This window comes from Dipodomys merriami, unplaced genomic scaffold (assembly GCF_024711535.1).
Source record: "Dipodomys merriami isolate MVZ:Mamm:240054 unplaced genomic scaffold, mDipMer1.0.p SCAF_5, whole genome shotgun sequence".
Classification (NCBI taxonomy): Eukaryota; Metazoa; Chordata; class Mammalia; order Rodentia; family Heteromyidae; genus Dipodomys; species Dipodomys merriami.
This window is the reverse complement of record NW_027206068.1, coordinates 71707175-71724688: the sequence shown is the minus strand read 5'-3', so window position 1 is coordinate 71724688 and position 17514 is coordinate 71707175. Positions and strand designations below refer to the sequence as shown.

Genomic DNA, 17514 nt, shown 5'->3' with positions numbered 1-17514 from the left:
GGAGGGGAAGGAAAAAAACAAATTGTTTAAATAGAAATACAGGTGGATCCATTGCAACAATGAGATGTACAAGACGTTATGTCAAAAAATGAACTTTACAACTTCAGCGCTTGGGGGGCATGGGGGGAGGTTGGGCGGCGGGGGGGGGGACGGGAAGGGATGGTAAGGAGAAACAAAGGAAGAGACAACAATGCTCATTACCTTGCTCATGTAATTGTAACCCCTCTGTATGGTATCTTCACAATAAAAAAAAAGAATGTATCCCAGGAAAGTTTGATGTTCATTCGTATAGGAAAATCCCTAGGCTGATAGCTATATCACAGTTTTGTAGTACTTTACTTAGATAATTTTAATTAGAATTTACTGCTGGCTGATAATATGGTTTGCATGGTGATAATATATAGCATTTCACAGTATATATGAGGTGTTCTTTGACCAATGGTTTCCAAATCATAATTTGGAATTCATGACGGTGAGAATGCTGTTATGAATAAACCAGTTGAGAGAAACAAAAGCAGTCTCTATAAAACATGGAAATGTTGAAGGATGAGTTATTGAATACTGTTTGTCCTACCCAACCTCTGTTTCTGTAGTGGAGGTGAGGAGGGAAAAGACAGAACACAAGGTAAATGTAAATATTCATAGTAAGAGAGGTTGAAAAAAAGACCGTGAAGTCATGTAATCCTAGCTACTTGGAAGATTGTGGTCTGAGTTCAGATTGTGGCCAGTTCAGCTAAAACGTTGTCTAGGCTCCATCTCAACCAGCACAAAAGCTGGTGTGATGTCATACATCTCTCATCTCAGCTACTCAGGAAGTATAAATAAGAGGATCATGGTCCAAGCTAGTTTGAGTATATAAACAAGGCCTAATTTAAAAAAATAATAAAAGCCAGGTGCCGTTGGCTCACACCTGTAATCCTAGCTACTCAGGAGGCTGATATCTGAGGATCATGGTTTAAAGACAGTCCAGGCAGGAAAGTCTGTGAGACTCTTATCTCCAATAAACCACCAGAAAACCAGAAGTGGCACTGTGGCTAAAGTGGTAGAATGGTAGCCTTGAGCTGAAGAGTTGAGTGATAATGACCAGGCCAAGAGTTCAAGCCCCAAGACTGACAAAATGATGATGATGATGATGATGATGAAGATGATGATGATGATGATGATGATGATGATGATGATAAAGCAAAAAGGCCAGTTGTGCTAAGCACTTACCTACTAAGTGCAAAGCTCTTGAGTTCCAACTCTAGTACTACCAAAGAAGAAGAGGAGAAAGGAGGAAGAGTAGAAGTTGTAGATGACACTATCACATAAGAAATTGAGTTTCCTTTTCTTTCATGCATTTGTTTCTAATGCATTTATAAGATTATTTCTTTGTTGCTTTGTATGCCCCTCCCCCACAGTATAACCCCTGCTTTCACTGTATTTGATGTTGGTATAATTTGTGGAGGGGAAGGGGAAAAACAAGTCGTTTAAATAAGGATACAGGTGGACCTGTTGCAACAATGAGAAGTACAACTTGTCATGTCGAAAAGGAACTTTACAACTTTGGTGGGTGGGGGAAGATTGGGTGTGGGGGTGGGGGGAGGCTGGGAAGGGAGGGGAAGGGGAAACAAAGGAGGAGGCTACAATGCTTGATAAGAAATGTACTCATTATCTTGCCCATGTAATTGTAACCCCTCTGTACAGTATTTTCACAATAAAAAATAAATTAATTAAAAAAAGAAATTGAGTTTCCTTTCTTATATAGAAAGCAAAAGTTGCAATGGAAGATCTGGCTTTATGTAAAACAATATTCTTAATTTCCATTCACTCACTTCTTCCTTCATCTATGAAATGGGGGGTGTTTTGTCATTAAATAAGAGATTAAAGTTAAGAAAAATCTGATACCTGTTATAATTGTCCAGTCTTTTATTTCAAAGAGCTTGTTAATCTTATTTTAGAGGCAATACGTATATAAAAGAGAGAATAATCATGCTATGGTATAATCACTCAATCTCATAATTTCCTGCAAAGCTTGATTTTCTTGATTTCTGCTACTGCTTACATCTTTGGGCATAACATGATGTTCTATTGAATATGTAGGTGACGATTTCTTCTCTCCCATCAAATTCACCAATGGAACGGCCACTGATTTTACTTGCTCCTAAATGTCTTAGATGTTTAAATCAGAGCTTTAGGCTGAATTACTCTGGTTACAATAGCACCATAGCACTAATCTGTATTATTCTGATTATAATAGTGGGGAGCGGCTTTTTATATCCGTTCAGAGTGGTAAGATTCTGTGCTGCTGAATTTGAATTGTAAAATCCTCCCAAACACGCCCTTTTGAAGCACAGGTCTCTGAAGATGGAGGAAATGAAATGAGTTTCCTAATTTATAGTCAGTATTATGATGCACAAGGTAACCATAGCTTTCAGGTAAGGAAAGTGGGAACTTGACACAGCAATTTAGAATTTTTATAGTTAGTATCATTTCCTTGTTAATGGGCCCATTGACAATCATAATATTGGGCCATAAAAGCTGGCGTTAACTTTCCATTGCCATTTCCAAATTTTCAACTTCTATGTTTTTTTTTTCTTATTCAAACAGTCATTGACTGTTACAGCTGAAGAGGATGTTAGATTCCACTGAATTCAGGAAGAACAAAGTGATATTTTCCATCCAACTATAAGGGTGACTTTATATCCATCCCCCCCAAAAAAATCTTACCTTTTTTCTTCTTTTCTTTGTTCTCCTTCCATTCTCTATACTATTTTTATTCATTTTTTCTCCTTTCAATAGTTATGCGTGATATGCAGTGAAGTACCCTCACCTAAGTGAATTTTATATATGTTTATGTCTACATAAGCAGTCAAGATAACAGGAGATTCTGAAAGTTGGTTTATAACACTTTTAACAAAAATAACCCAAATAGTCACTATTTGGAGAAATTTATCACAGACTGTTTTACTTGTTTTGGATCTGTCTATCTATCTATCTATGTATCTATGTGTCTGTCTATCTATCTATCTATCTATCTATCTATCTATCTATCTATCTATCTATCTATCTATCTATCTATATTGCATTGCTAGAATCATAGTGTCTATGGCCTGCTGTGACTATAAGTCAAGCTGTTCTCTGTATTCATATATATGTATTTTGTTGGATGCCAATACTTATTTCTGCTAAGCATCTTTGAAAGTGTTAAACAACTAGGTTACAAATTGTATTTTGTACATTTATGTGTGGAACTGCAAAACAGCTCTCCAAAGTGATCAAACTAATTTAAATGCTCATCACTAATATATGAGCTCAAGTTGCTTTACATCCCTACCCATACCTAGCTAAGTGTTTATAAAAAATGTTCATTTGTATGTTCTTAGGGTATGTAGGCACTTCTACTGTTCATGCGATTCCTCATTATTTTATGCAAATGATTGCATGTCCTTGTTTTTTATACCCAATGCCCTCAAAGGATTTTGAGTGTGTCAGCTACTAATCACATTTCTTGTCTCAGAAAATTCATTTGGCTGGCCCAGCACCACATGACATGTGACACAGGATGAGTTACAGCTAAGACTGAGCTACTGCTGTCACAGACACCTGCTAGTACACCGTCTTCTTTCTTGCCTCAGCGTTGCTTGACAATTCCCCCTTCAAATACACGTATCCAAACAAGTGCAGCCCTAACTTGGTCTGTGTCATGGCACCTTTGCTCACTTCATCTCATGAACAATAGATGAAAAGCCGAAATGCAAATGTGTCGCAAAGGAGGGAACATGCGGGGTCAGAAGACAGCAGAAGAAATCAGTAGGCCAGTCTCCAACTTCCACAACCTCATTCAAGGAGGGAGGAGCCTCCTAGCAATAAGAACCAATGATTGCCTTCCTGCCTGTTGCACTAATACCAGATTCGCAAGCTCTTCATAGAAGAGTGTACTGATTAGCTGGCAGGCATTTCTCTCACAGCCTCCACTGTCTTCATCTGTGATTAAACAGCTGCTTAAAATCAGAAAAAGATAAAGAAAGTCATGGCATCAAAAATGATATCAGTTAAATTAGGCAAATGCCATTAATGAGAGCAGGATATTATGACAATAATTCTGAATTTCTTCCTCCATTTTCTCTTACAAAATTAGGACATGGGTCTGGAAAGGTGGCTCAGTGGTAGAATGCTTGCCTTGAATGCATGTGGCCCTGGGTTCGATTCCTCAGCGCCACATAAGCAGAAAAAGCGGGAAGTGGTGCTTTGGCTCAAGTGGTAGAGTGCTAGCTTTGAGCTGAGGAGCTAAAGGACAGTGCCCAGGCCCAGCAGGCCCCATGACCAACCAAAAATAAAAAAATTAGGAGTTGCTTAAGTTATTTTCAAGATCCCCTTCAGCTTAGTAGTCTATGAATAAGTTAAACATAAATATAATTTTATGAGCGAGCGAACACATAAGCAAACCCAGAGTTTATTTATGAATATCTTGTTCAGAAAACAGACTTAATTATATAATACAGGAACACCTGTCAAATGATGAACTGGCATTTCTGCTCATTGGTCATTGACACGAAGTTGATCTTAGCTTTTCTTAATCCATCAAACTCCTTCTCCCTCCTTTTCTGTCTTCCAAAGCTATTTGATTAAACAAATTTATGCTTAGTACTCCATACAAAGACAAGTTATTTTCCTACAGAAACGCACTGTATCAAAATGATATATTCCTAACTGGTTTATATGAGAAATATGAGATCAATTATTATGCTATACAAGAGAAGAAATCTAAAGGTAATAAATCCATCTCAACCAAATAATATAAAATTATATTTATAGAATCAGAAATGAAATTAACATTAGTCATCTTTCTACCAAATGACTGAGGCATATTTCTTTTCCTAAAGTGATTTCAAACAGTAGAATAAAAATTCAAAAAGAGCATTTGGGATTTCTCCTACCTAAATGAGAACAGATTCTATTAAAAAATAATGATGAGCTTAAAATTACTACTGAGTGTTTTGATTTGTTTTGACAGAGTAGGAATTACAGAGACAAGACCTTCTGTACTTTACTTAGAAATCACCTTTTCCCCTTGTCATATGACGATTCATGCTTTCTTTAATTAGAAATTGATCAAAAGCCTAATAAAGCTTGAAATGTGATAGCACTAAAAATTCCTTTCCCAAAAGCTGAATTCGATCCACTCGTGAATTTTCTTCTCTAGACTCACTGCACGTCCCCAGTGCATATCTGAACAGAGAATGAGATGGAAATTCAAATTAATTTTCTTTATATGGTTTCTCACTAAAAATCTTAATTGCTAGGTGTATCTCTGATGAGTAGGTCATAGTAACTGAAACAGTGTCAGTAATCACCTTGTGCCGAGAAAAATGAATAAATATGAAGTTATCTTTGAAAGCATTTCCAGAGATTTATAGAGGTGGAGGAATCTAGGCATATTGCAGACAAATAGTTCATGCAGTAGGCCCTGTGGCTTGTCATTTACTCAGTCCCAAATCCTCTACTGTCCTTTTTAGGAATGAGACAAAAACCAGGAGCCAATAAGTAGATTGTTAATAAGACACCATGGAAACAATAGGGGAGGGAAAGACTGTGAAGTCAAATTCATACTTTAATAGCTATAGATGGGAGTGTGAGGGTCGTGTGGTAAGCCTCTGGGGTTCTTTCCATAGATTTTGATGGAGATTTCATATATGAAATACACACAAGCACACACATACACAAGTACACGCATGCACACATGCGTGCACATGCACACACACACACACACACACACACACACACACACACACACACACACACACACACACACACCCTGAGCTCATGCACACATGCATCGTTGTCTCAGACTAAGCAGAAGGAATAATTGAGAAGAAAGCAGGCATTCTTGATGTTGTGACCTAGAAAACTGCATGGCTTTGAAGCACTGGGGGACCCAGGAAACATAGTCTAGGTCTGTGATATTCTGAGGAAATGGAGGAAAGGTGACCATAGAAGTTGTACCAGCTGGAGTCATAGAGATAACTCCAATGAAGCAGAGAAAGGCAGATTCCAGGCAGGGCCATGTCACCATCTCTGGAAGCATAAAGAGTTTTTCAGGATATAAGACAAAATTGAGTCCTAGAAAGTGGTATCATTGCATAAGGATGGAGGACTGTTTATGATGCTTTGTGTGGGGAGGGGGCTGGAAACTTCACTGCCTGGGACTAGAGAAAGAAGGAAGAAAGCAATGATGCCATCCAAAGGCAGGCCATTTGTGTATCCTGAGAATATTTACAATATTCTTGAGGACTCTGGGGAATAGTGAAAGGCCAGATAGAATGACATTTTCTTAGCTAGAGATCTTGTATAGCAAATGGGGGTAAAAGCCAGTGATAACTCCCCATGTTCACACAGCTAAAATATCCAGTCATGGGAATGTAAATTGGCAAATCCGTTCTCACAATATGTTACAGTATTTATTGAAGTAATGTGTGGGTATATTTAATGATTCCATAATAAAACCAAACGAACATATACTGTCCTGTAAGAGGACAATTTGGTTTATAACAGCAAAGTTTTGAAAGCAATCTTGTGTTCATTATTTGATTATTGAAAAAGTAGAGTAGATGCATATCATAGAACACTGGGTAGCATTCAGAATGAGGAATTAATTAATTGTTTTTAACAGCAACATGGTTTAATGTTAAAAGAGGAGTTCAGAGAAAATACACATAAAGCAGTGACAATAGCTAATTCCCAGGACAGTATTATATGTCAGACACTGTTCTCTGCACTTTACATTTATTAACTTATTTGCTCCTTGTTAAACCACTGTAAGATAGCTGCCAACATTGTCCCCTGATAGGTACTCACCAGCTATTTGAAGAAACTGAAACACAGAGATTAAGGGACTTGTTCAAGGTCATATAGAAAATAACTTATCAAGAAAATATTGAGTGACTGCCCACCTAGCTCTAACTACAAGAAGATATTGATATCTTGTATAAATAGAAGACAGGAGCCAGACACCAGTGGCCCAGACCTGTAATCCTAGCTACTCAGGAGGCTGAGATCTGAGGATCAGGTTTAAAGCCAGCCTTGGCAGGAAAGTCAGTTATCTCCAATTAACCACCAGAAAATCAGAACTGGCACTGTGGCTCAAATGATAGAGCGCTAGCCTTGTGCTGAACAGCTGAGGGACAGTACACAGGCCCAGAGTTCAAGACCCATAACTGACCAAAAAAAATAGACAGGAACCAACTTTGGGTCAAGTAATTATATTGCAATTTCAAAAAATATGCAACCTAATATGAGAACAAATGCTGCAAAGATGCATTTGTATCTACTAATATATAAAAGCAATGACAAAACTCAATAGTATGAATGTCTACTTGGGGTAGACATGAAAGTGAACTCTGCAAGAGTGCTACGAACACATATTAAAGAAATTATAATCAACAAAATGATGCTGTGGTACTGAGAAAACTTCATACCCATATACATAGAGTAAAACTAGTCCCTAGTCCCTTCTTCCACTTCAAAATTCAAATTTGTTGGAGATTTAACACACGAGCTAGAACTGTGAAACTACTATAAGATAACACAAGTTAAATATTTCAAGACATTGAAACATTTTCTTCAATAGCCTATCTTTTATAAGACTCCAAAGGAAAGTCTGTGTGTGTGTGTGTGAAACATTTTCTTCAATAGCCTATCTTTTATAAGACTCCAAAGGAAAGTCTCTGTGTGTGTGTGTGTGTGTGTGTGTGTGTGTGTGCGCGCACACACACCATTCCTGGATCATGAACTCAGGACCTGGAAGCTGTCTCTGAGCTTCTTTGGCTCAAATTTACCATTCTACAACTTGAGCCACAGCTACAGAAACTTCCAGCTTTTTCTGAGTAGTTTATGGAGATAAGACTCTCACAGATTTTCTTGCTCAGGCTGGTTTTCAAGTGTGATCCTCAGATCTCAGCCTGTTAAATTGTTAGGATTACAGGCATAGTGGAATATAGAATAGTACAGGATTACTGGTGCCTAGCTACAAAGGATTATTTTTTAAAGACAAGAACCCCAAACCCAGGAAACAAAGGCAAGCAATGGACATAGAATGACATCAAACTGTAATGGTTACATACATCAAAGAAAATAACAGCAAAGAAAGAATCTACAAAATTGGAGGAAATATTTTCAAACCATAAAATCTGACAAGGGATTGGTATCCTAACTATATAAGGAACTTAAAAATGTTAATACCATAACAATGAACCAATTTTAAAACTGGAAATAAATTTTGGCATTCTCAAATCATATAAAGGACAACTAGACATAAGAAAAAATGTTCAGCATCATGCTAATTGAAATCAACAAGAACAGAAACACACACCATGTTATCTTACTACATGCATGTAGACTCTATAAAGTCACTCTCATTTTTTATACTAGGAGTAGGACTTGAACTCAGGTCCTCATCCTTTCACTTGGCTTCTGCTTTAAAAAAATAAAATAACTATCTCTAAGCAGTTGTACAAAGGAATTGACATATAACAAAGCCATTTATGAATAAAATATATTTGATCAGTGTCACCACTTTCAATATGCTCACTATCCCTCTCCATCCCCCTCTTCCTTAACTCTTCTTAGTTTTGTAGAATATTCATTTGTTTTTGACTGCATTTCCCTCTTTTCTCTTCATTCCTCTACCCTTTTTCTCTTGACCCCCATCCCACACCTGTTGAGTACTAACTTCCTAGTGTTTCATTTTGCTAAACTTGATTTTGGAATTACACTATTTGAGGTCTCCTAAACTTTGATGCTGGAATTACACTAGTTGATGTCTCCCTTGAATTTACCATAGTTCAGTTAATATATTTATATATACTTGCATACCATTCAATGCATTTTCTTATGAGTTTGTAAGCTAAATCTAGCTTCCACATATAAGGGAAAACATACATCCTTTGTCTTTCCAGGCCCGACTTGCTGAACTTAACATAACTTTTTCTATATTTTCTAATGGATGGGTAAAATTCCAGTTTGTATATGTGGCCATTCTTTTGATCTCTTCATCCACGCAGGGGCATCTGGGTTGATTCCGTATCTTGGCTATAGTGAATAGTGCTCGAATATTATAAGGGAATACTTTGTAAAACTTTACGCCAATACATTGGAGAGCCTGGCAGAAATGGAAGCATTCCTAGAGGTCATCAATATACCTAAATGTAGCTAACAAAATATAAACCAATTAAATAGACCCATAACAAATAATGAAATTGAAATGGCAATAAAAGGCCTCCATCCAAGACAAGTTCAAGGCCTGACAAATTTGCAGCTGAATTCCTTAAGTCTTCTTTAATGGCCATAGATACAAAACTTCTCAAAAAAATTCCAGCCAACTTAATTTAACAATTAAAAAATCATATACTATGATCAAACAAGATTCTTCCTACAGATGCAAAGCTGGTTCAACATATGTAAATCAATAAATGTAATAGAACATGCCAACAAAGTAAGGTTAAGAATCACAAGGTCATCTCAATAGAGGTAGAAAAAACTTTTGACAAGATTGCTTGGCATTTTCACTGAAAGCTTTTTTACTTCAGGCCTAAATTTCCTTGCTGATTACATATAAATTAAGACTAGAACAGTGGTTGTCAGCTAGGAAAGACAGGTAGGAAGCTAAAGGTTGGACTAGGTAACCATTGAAAAAGAAAAAAATAAGATCTGGTAGTCTCTTGCATAAGACAATGAAAATAAATAACAATAACTTATTACATGCTTCAGGAAAGCTGGAAGACAGCGTTCTACACTTCCTTACCATTAAGAAACAATAAATTTTTGAACAGATAGCTATGATTATATTGATTTAAACATTACACAATGTATAACTATAGCAAAATATCACATAGTATTCTACAACCCTGTCAATTTTTTTCTTAGCTTTAAAGTATTGTTAACTAATGAAAGTTATAAAACTTAAAAAAAAAAAAAGAAAAGAAAACTTGAGGAAAAGAGAATACTTCAATACTTAATTAGACACTACAGGATAGAATCCAATAATGCCATGTGGACTGACTATAAGTTCATATAAAATATCACTTGAGGAAAGAGAAATTCTTTGAAAACCACTTGTTCAGAGACTTGTGAACCACTCTGAACAAGTGAGCGAAATTTGCAGCTGAGAGTACCTCGGACTTTCCCACCTTGATCCAGCTCATCATTTACTTCCATGCAAACATCTGTGGATTTGGGACATTAATAATATCAGACTCAGTGCTTTCCTATCTCCTGCTGAATCAAGGTACCTGTCATTGTACAACATAGGACATGGCTCAGGTCAGCTCAGCACTCCAAGGCTTTGCAAGAAAGGCACTTCCCTTAACCTCTATGGGCCTCATTATATTGCCTGGAAATGTATGAAACTGACCCAAGATGACCTTTAGGTCTCCTTCAAGCTGGGAGATTTTGTGTCTCTAAGACATTACTTTAATGAGCCACTCTAACATTTTCAGAACCACATTGTCCCGTGCAAGACAAAAAGTGTTTGGCAGCAAGTGATGAGACCAGTAAAGAGGTGGAAATTGCAAGTACTTGAAGTAAAATTAATTTTTTTCTATACTTAATTTGAATTATACCTTGCATATTTACCTGTGCCTTATATCCTTTGTCTTAGCATATGTTATTTGTACAAAATAATGAGTTTCATTAGGACATTTCCATATTTATTTGTAATCTTCACTTAACTCTATGTAGGTGAGCTGGCTGAAAACAGGCTATTTGGGGCTCCATATCATTCTGCTGTACAGATTAGAGATGAAAAACACCTAATTGTCTTCTGAGTCTGTTTGGAAAACTAATCATGACATAAATAAAAGCTGATCCGTGTCATAGAAATTGAATTCAGACAAAACAAGTTTTTATTTGCTAATTTTGGCAACACTAAAATTTGAACTCGGTGCTTCATGTTTGCTAAGACAAAGTATCTACTTCTTGAATGAAGACTCCTAGCCATTTTTTGGTATGGTCATTTTTGAGGTAAGGGCCTTACTTTTTACCCAGATTGGCCTGGACTAGATTCTTCCAGATCTCTGCCTATCTCTGCCACTCTGTCTCTCTCCCTATCATGTGAGATTATTAAGGCAACAACTTTTAAAAGAGTGTAAATCAAAAACTAAAAGTACCATTAGCTACAGAAATATATCCATTGTACCCCGGAGTTTAAGAAAGCAATGACAAAACAAAAATATGTAGTCCTATGATTAGCTATTAAAATGTAATGCAGGCAAAATTTATGTCCAAATGCCATTCTACTTAAGAAAATATCACCAATGGAAAAAATAAGCATGCTTCATCGCAACCTACAAATTACATTGTGTACTTCCAAGTGGAGACCACGCAGTTGTTCCCTGTGAAGAAAGAAATAGCCACATAGATTCAAAAATAGAAAGTTATATTTACACTTGAAAATTGAGTTATTTAGGCACTTTGAAGAAGATTGGCAAAAGGCAGCTATGAAATAGCTATTGGTGAGTAGATTATTAAATTGAAATACATACTTAAACATGTTACCATTGGAAAATGGGAACAGAAATGACATTAACTTTTTTCCCTTTATTCTTTTTTCCTTCTCTACAACCTAAAATTTTAATGAATACATAGCACTTTGTCATCATTATATAACATAAAATAAAGAATATCATAAAATGATTCAACAACATTTAACGCAAGACATGGCACATGCCTGTAATCCCAGCATTCTTGAGGCTGAGACAGAAGGATCCTGAGTTTCAAGCTAGCCTGAACTACAGGGACTCTATCTTAAATCATAAAACAGCTATTGTGATCTGCTGCTAGGATTATCCTAGACATGTACAGTTTATTACAAATGAGGGAAACCATGGAGCTCGTGTTTCTTTGGGTCTGGCTTACTTCACTTAATATGCTTTTTTCCAAGGTTTCCCATTTCCTTACAAATGGTGTGATGTCATTCTTTCTGATGGAAGCATAGAATTCCATTGTGTATATATACCACATCTTCATGATCCATTCATCTAATGAGGGACATCTGGGTGGTTTCTATAATGAACTCTAAAATATGGAATCAAGAAGGTTTTTTTGTCTTTTGTTTTCATTTTTGTTTTAATGTACTGTGTGAAGTTATTTCTTTTTTTCTTTCATTTTTTTCTCCTTTGTTTACCTCCTGTTATCACTGTTTTTTATTTTGGTACCCTGTGTCTTTCTAATTTGGGGAAGGAATCTGGGATAACAAAAGGATAAGATGAAGGACAAAGGGTGAACCAAAGCAACAGTGATACTATCAAGACACTGTGTTGGAAGATGAATTTTATAACTTGGCGGAGGGGGTAGACGTGGGAAGGATAATAACATTCCACAAGAAATGTATACATTACCTACTGATCTAACTGTAATCCCTCTGTCAGTCATGGGCCTGGGCACTGTGCCTCAGCTCTTCAGCTCAAGGCTAGTGCTCTACCACTTGAGCCACAGTGCCTCATCACCTTTACAATAAAATTAAATTAAAAATAAAACAGATCAAAAGACACTTAAATACCTTTTCAATGCATTACTGTGATGGATAATTGCTGGCTAGAAGTTGCTACTCACAGCCAATAAACTGAAGACCAAACTAAAGGAACTTTTGATTTAAATGAGCCAATTTTACCTGCATTTGCTCATAAATAAAGCTGAGTCATGTGGACTTGTTTCCTTTCTCTAAATCCCAACCTCAATGTCTCTTTGCTAACTTTAATTAATCATGACAATAAGTAAGTTGATAGTTCATTCACTCAGTAATTATGAAATAGCAAGATCGTGCTGTACTTGACTCTACGGTCTGAATGCAATTTCTCCATTCATAATGCTGAAGCCTAAAACACTAATGTAAAAATTGATTGGAAGGGGAGAAAAATACATAAAAACCAACCCAGCCCCAAGATGTCAATGGAAATCCTCACCTGATTATTCTCAGAAACTGACTATGGATTAAGAAGAATGAAGAGGCTGGGAAGGTGGCTCAGTGGTAGAGGGCTTGCCTTGCATGCCTGAGGCCCTGGGTTCGATTCCTCAGCACTATATAAGCAAAAAAGAAAAAAAAGCCGGAAGTGGCGCTGTGGCTCAAGTGGTAGAGCGCTAGCCTTGAGTTGAAGAGCTGAGGAACAGCGCCCAGGCCCAGAGTTCAAGCCCCACGACCGGACCCAAAAATAAATAAATAAAAAAAAACGAAGAATGAAGAAAGGGTGGATGGGGAAGGGATACGTGAGAATGTTGAAAGGAGTGACATTGATCAAAATACATATTCATAAACTCTTTGCTAAATGACAGCTCCTTTGTATACCTACTTAAAAGCAGTATTTTAAAAATGAGTAGATATGGATCATTTTTACTAATATAAAGGACAACTCACATCCATAAACCAGAGAGGAGAATGAAATAAACTGGAAAAAATTTCAGTAGGAGTTGAGAACATTCAAAAACAATCTAAAAAAATTAGGAAGCAATAAAGGAGGCATAAATTCTAAATATGAGACAAAGTCATTGAAATAAAAGGAAAACAGTGGGTATTCATTTGAAAACTAGAACAGATATAGGTGAAGAGAGAATTGGTACTTTGGAAATGAAAAAGACACTTCCTTGTGTATAGTATAGAAAAATATGAACACCGTGGAGTGTACTAAGAATTGGGGGACAATGCGAAGTCACAACATTTGTATACAGGTAGTTTTGGAAGACGACAGGACTAAAGGAAAGCATGTAAAAATACATCCACTTACAATTTACAAAACAAAAACAAAACTAGTTAAGAGACAGATACTGATGTGGAGACAGCTAAACACAGTTAAGTCTTTTAGATCTACACTGCGACACATGTAGTAAAAATGTCAGATTATCAAGTATAAAACCCACAAAAATAATTTTTAATCACTAGGGAGAAAATTGATGTTCTCTATAAGCAATAAATAATAGACGTAAAATCCACATGAAAAAAGATGCTGGAAGGCTGTAGAAAAATAATTTCAAAGTACTAAAGTTAAGTAATTTGGAATATTAAATGCTTAAGCAATCATACCATCCTTTTAAGGAAAGAATAAAAAAGCCATTTTAGAAACAAAAGGGTACAGAAAGCTCGGCAACTACAAAACCACAAAAGGTGTTTCTGCTTAGGTCAGATGGTTTCAGAGGTGAGTTTTACCAAATCACTGTTATTGAAATTGCCTTCAGAGAATGAAAATAGGAAATCTATCTAGTCCACTTTATTAAACCCCTATTAATAGAATACCAGAAACCACTGTGGAAAGAACTCAGTAAGCCAATTTTCTTTGTAATGTTTAGAAAAATAAATCTATGAAATTTATAAATTATTAATGAGTCAGATCCAAATGAGTGCACATGTATTACGATGAAATGGAATTTATCTCAAGTATGCAAGGACTGATTTAGCATTAAAAATGATTATGATGGTTGGATGCAGTGGCTCACACCTATAATCCCAGAAAAAGATAGTTGGCAAAAGAAAGTCTAGTAGAAGTAAATATACAATAAGTATATAACTCAATGAAGAAAAACATGAGCTACAGTTCTCATCCATTAGTAATGGAAGTGGTATTGTACCATGTATGAAAGTGGTATTGTGCCATGTGAGGCAAGTTACAGAAAAGAGGAATTCTCATAAAGGGCATGTGGGAAAAGTCATGCCAGCATGCAATTCCTCAGAATCTAGTCATATTTTAAATACTCATTAAAGTCCCAGGTGTCCTTTTGAGATCAATAAACTTCTCTTCAGCAGACTTCCTCCAAAATCTCTGAACATGTTCACAAGGAAGCATATACAAAGATTCTTGTTACAACCTATATTAATAATGAAAATAACACAAAGAAAGGATAGAAATCTAATTGCCCATAATCCAATCACAATATTGTGATGGCAGATTATTACATAGGGATTAAAAAGAATAGATTTATGCATAAACATAGATTGACTCTGTCATGATGACAACTTACAAAAAGCCAATCCAAAATAGTGTACTATATATGACATACACATGCATAGATACATAAAACAAACATGAAGCTAGTGTCCAAGTGCATGTGTCTTCCTTTTTTAAAGACTGGAAAAAATATTAAATGCAAATCAAAGCAACACTGAGATTCCACCTAACCCCAGTTAAAATGGCCATTATCAAGAAAAACAGATGACAACAAATGCTGTTGAGGATCTAGCCAAAAGGAAACTCTAGTAAACTGTTGGTGAGAATGTAAGCTTGTTCAATCCCTCTAGAAAGCAGTATGGAGGTTTCTCAATGAAACTAAACAAAGGGCTAGCCTATGTCCCAGTAATACCACTCCTGAGCATTTATTCAATAGTATAGAAACAAGGTTACAGTGAAGCTATCAGCACAATTATGTTCATTGCAACACAATTCACCATAGCCAAAAGAAGGAATTAATCAAGATGTCCCTCAATAGATGAGTAGATGAAGAAATTGTGATATATATATATATATATGCAATTTTACTAATGCATGAGAATGACAGTGCACCATTCATAAGAAAATGAAAAGACTTGCAAAAAATTACATTAAGTGAAGTAAGCCAGATCCAGAAACACAAGGGTTGCATGGTTCTGTTCATCCGTGGTTGCTAGAATGTACCTATACCTCTATAAGTAGACATGTTGGGTGGTGTGCAAGTGGATACAAATGACTTAACGGAAGTAAAATAGACTCCATGGAAAGCTCAAATAGTGTAATCATTTACAAAGACTAGGTCAATGCCTAACCAAATCACTAAGCTATGGATCCATCCAAGAAAGAGGGTGGGGTCAAAGGGGGAGGGGTACACAAATGAAGGGGGAAGAGGGAGAGAATGCAGTAAGAATTCATTGTATATACCACAAAATAAAGAAACATAAGGGAAGGGGAGGTTCTAAGGGGCGTGAGAATGTTGAAGGAGGTGACACCAATTAAGATGCATCGCGATTATAAACTGCTTTGTTTTAAGGCACCTCCTTTGTACCACTACCTAACGATAACGATAATAAAACAATTTTTAAAAAGAAAAGAAAAAGCAACTGTGAGAGAGTTTATTCCAAGATCAGAACTGTGGACAGTTTTTCTAAATCTATGATATTTCTTTTAAGGAAAAAATATACCAATACTTATAGTTTACAATAAAGTATCAATATTTATCATACTAGGTTAAAAATGTAAGAGATTGTGTATTATTCTTTACCATCTCTTTTTCTTTAAATGTCTTAAACCCTTAAAAAATCAATGTTTGTATAACAGGCAGCAGAAGTCAGTGATAAATAATTGAAAAAAATCTTGGGTCATCATCTATACAAACAGGGAAAAGAAAACAAAGTCATAAGTCATTCAGTTGAGGAATCTGGCTTTGCTTGTCAGATATAGCTTGGAGATATCTAGAATTTCTTTTTTATATGGCAATGTAAATTAGAATGATTAAAGCTTCAAAACAAAAAATAGAGTTTGGTTTTTACTTTATATAACTCCCATCTGAAATATTTGTTGACAACACATATACTTGAAAGAATTCTTTTGGTCCCTATAATCAGGCCATGAAGTTTTCCCCAAAACATTTTGAAGCAAAAACAAGATAGAAGGCCTTGCTCTAATGGCACCATTAAATCGTATAGCACTTTGTCTGGTACTTACAGTAATACTGAAAATATTCCCTCCAGACCCATCAAAACAGAGCTGAGATATTATGTTCATTCAAACAAATGTCTTACAATTCGTATCTAATGAAAATGTTCTCTAATATTGTTTCCTTCTCTCTTCCCTCATTAATAGATTTTAAAAAAGAGTGAAAAATACTAACTGTTGCATAATTTGAGAAGGTGTCCAGCATTCTAGAACCAGATGTGAGTGATATATCAGAAGTGGACAGGAGAAATTAATGTAGACTTGAATAACACAGCATTGCTTAATACTGTACAATAGCAGATCTGGGATTTTTTTTTACTTCTTTGATTTTGAAATTATTGGATATTTTTATGAACTTTGCCAGTGAAATAATTCTTTTTTATTACTACCCATATCCTGTGGTTTTATTTCCTAATAAAGAGACATGTACTGTTAGTGTTGTCCTGGAATGTAATTGATTTCTGAAAGGTATAATTTGTTACCTGGGAAATGGTCTTTTTGAATTTCTATAAAATAAGGCGTGGATGAGTGAACTACTGAGAAAGGCTGCAGTGTCAAAAAGTAATAATGGAGATAAAATTATTTTCCTTATATTAGCATTTGATAGCTTTTAGCTTAATTTACTGAGCTTTTTAAAACTTTCATTAAAATGGTATTACTCAATGGAAGACTTCAAGCATTAGTGTGATGGCATTCAATATTTTTCTTCTCTTATGATTACGGCATCTGTAACTTTAGTTTTGGTCTTTTTTTGAACACTATGTGGATAGCTATACATAGGGCGGTATCGAGAAAATAGAGATTTAACTTAAGTATAAGAATGCAAGGTCGACAGAGAAGCAAATATGGAAAAACAACAAATTTACTA

General features: G+C 35.8%; 2 long non-coding RNA genes across 2 annotated transcripts in view; both read right to left on the bottom strand.

Annotated features, from left to right (window-relative positions):
- LOC138809895 (uncharacterized) overlaps positions 1-17514 on the bottom strand; it is a 112482-nt gene that overhangs the window by 4268 nt on the left and 90700 nt on the right. The gene's annotated exons all lie outside the window — the stretch shown is intronic.
- Positions 4427-17514, bottom strand: part of LOC138809896 (uncharacterized) — a 57306-nt gene continuing 44218 nt past the window's right edge. Inside the window, exon 3 of the long non-coding RNA XR_011366970.1 lies at positions 4427-4599. This is a non-coding gene — a long non-coding RNA (uncharacterized lncRNA). The remainder of the gene's footprint in view (positions 4600-17514) is intronic.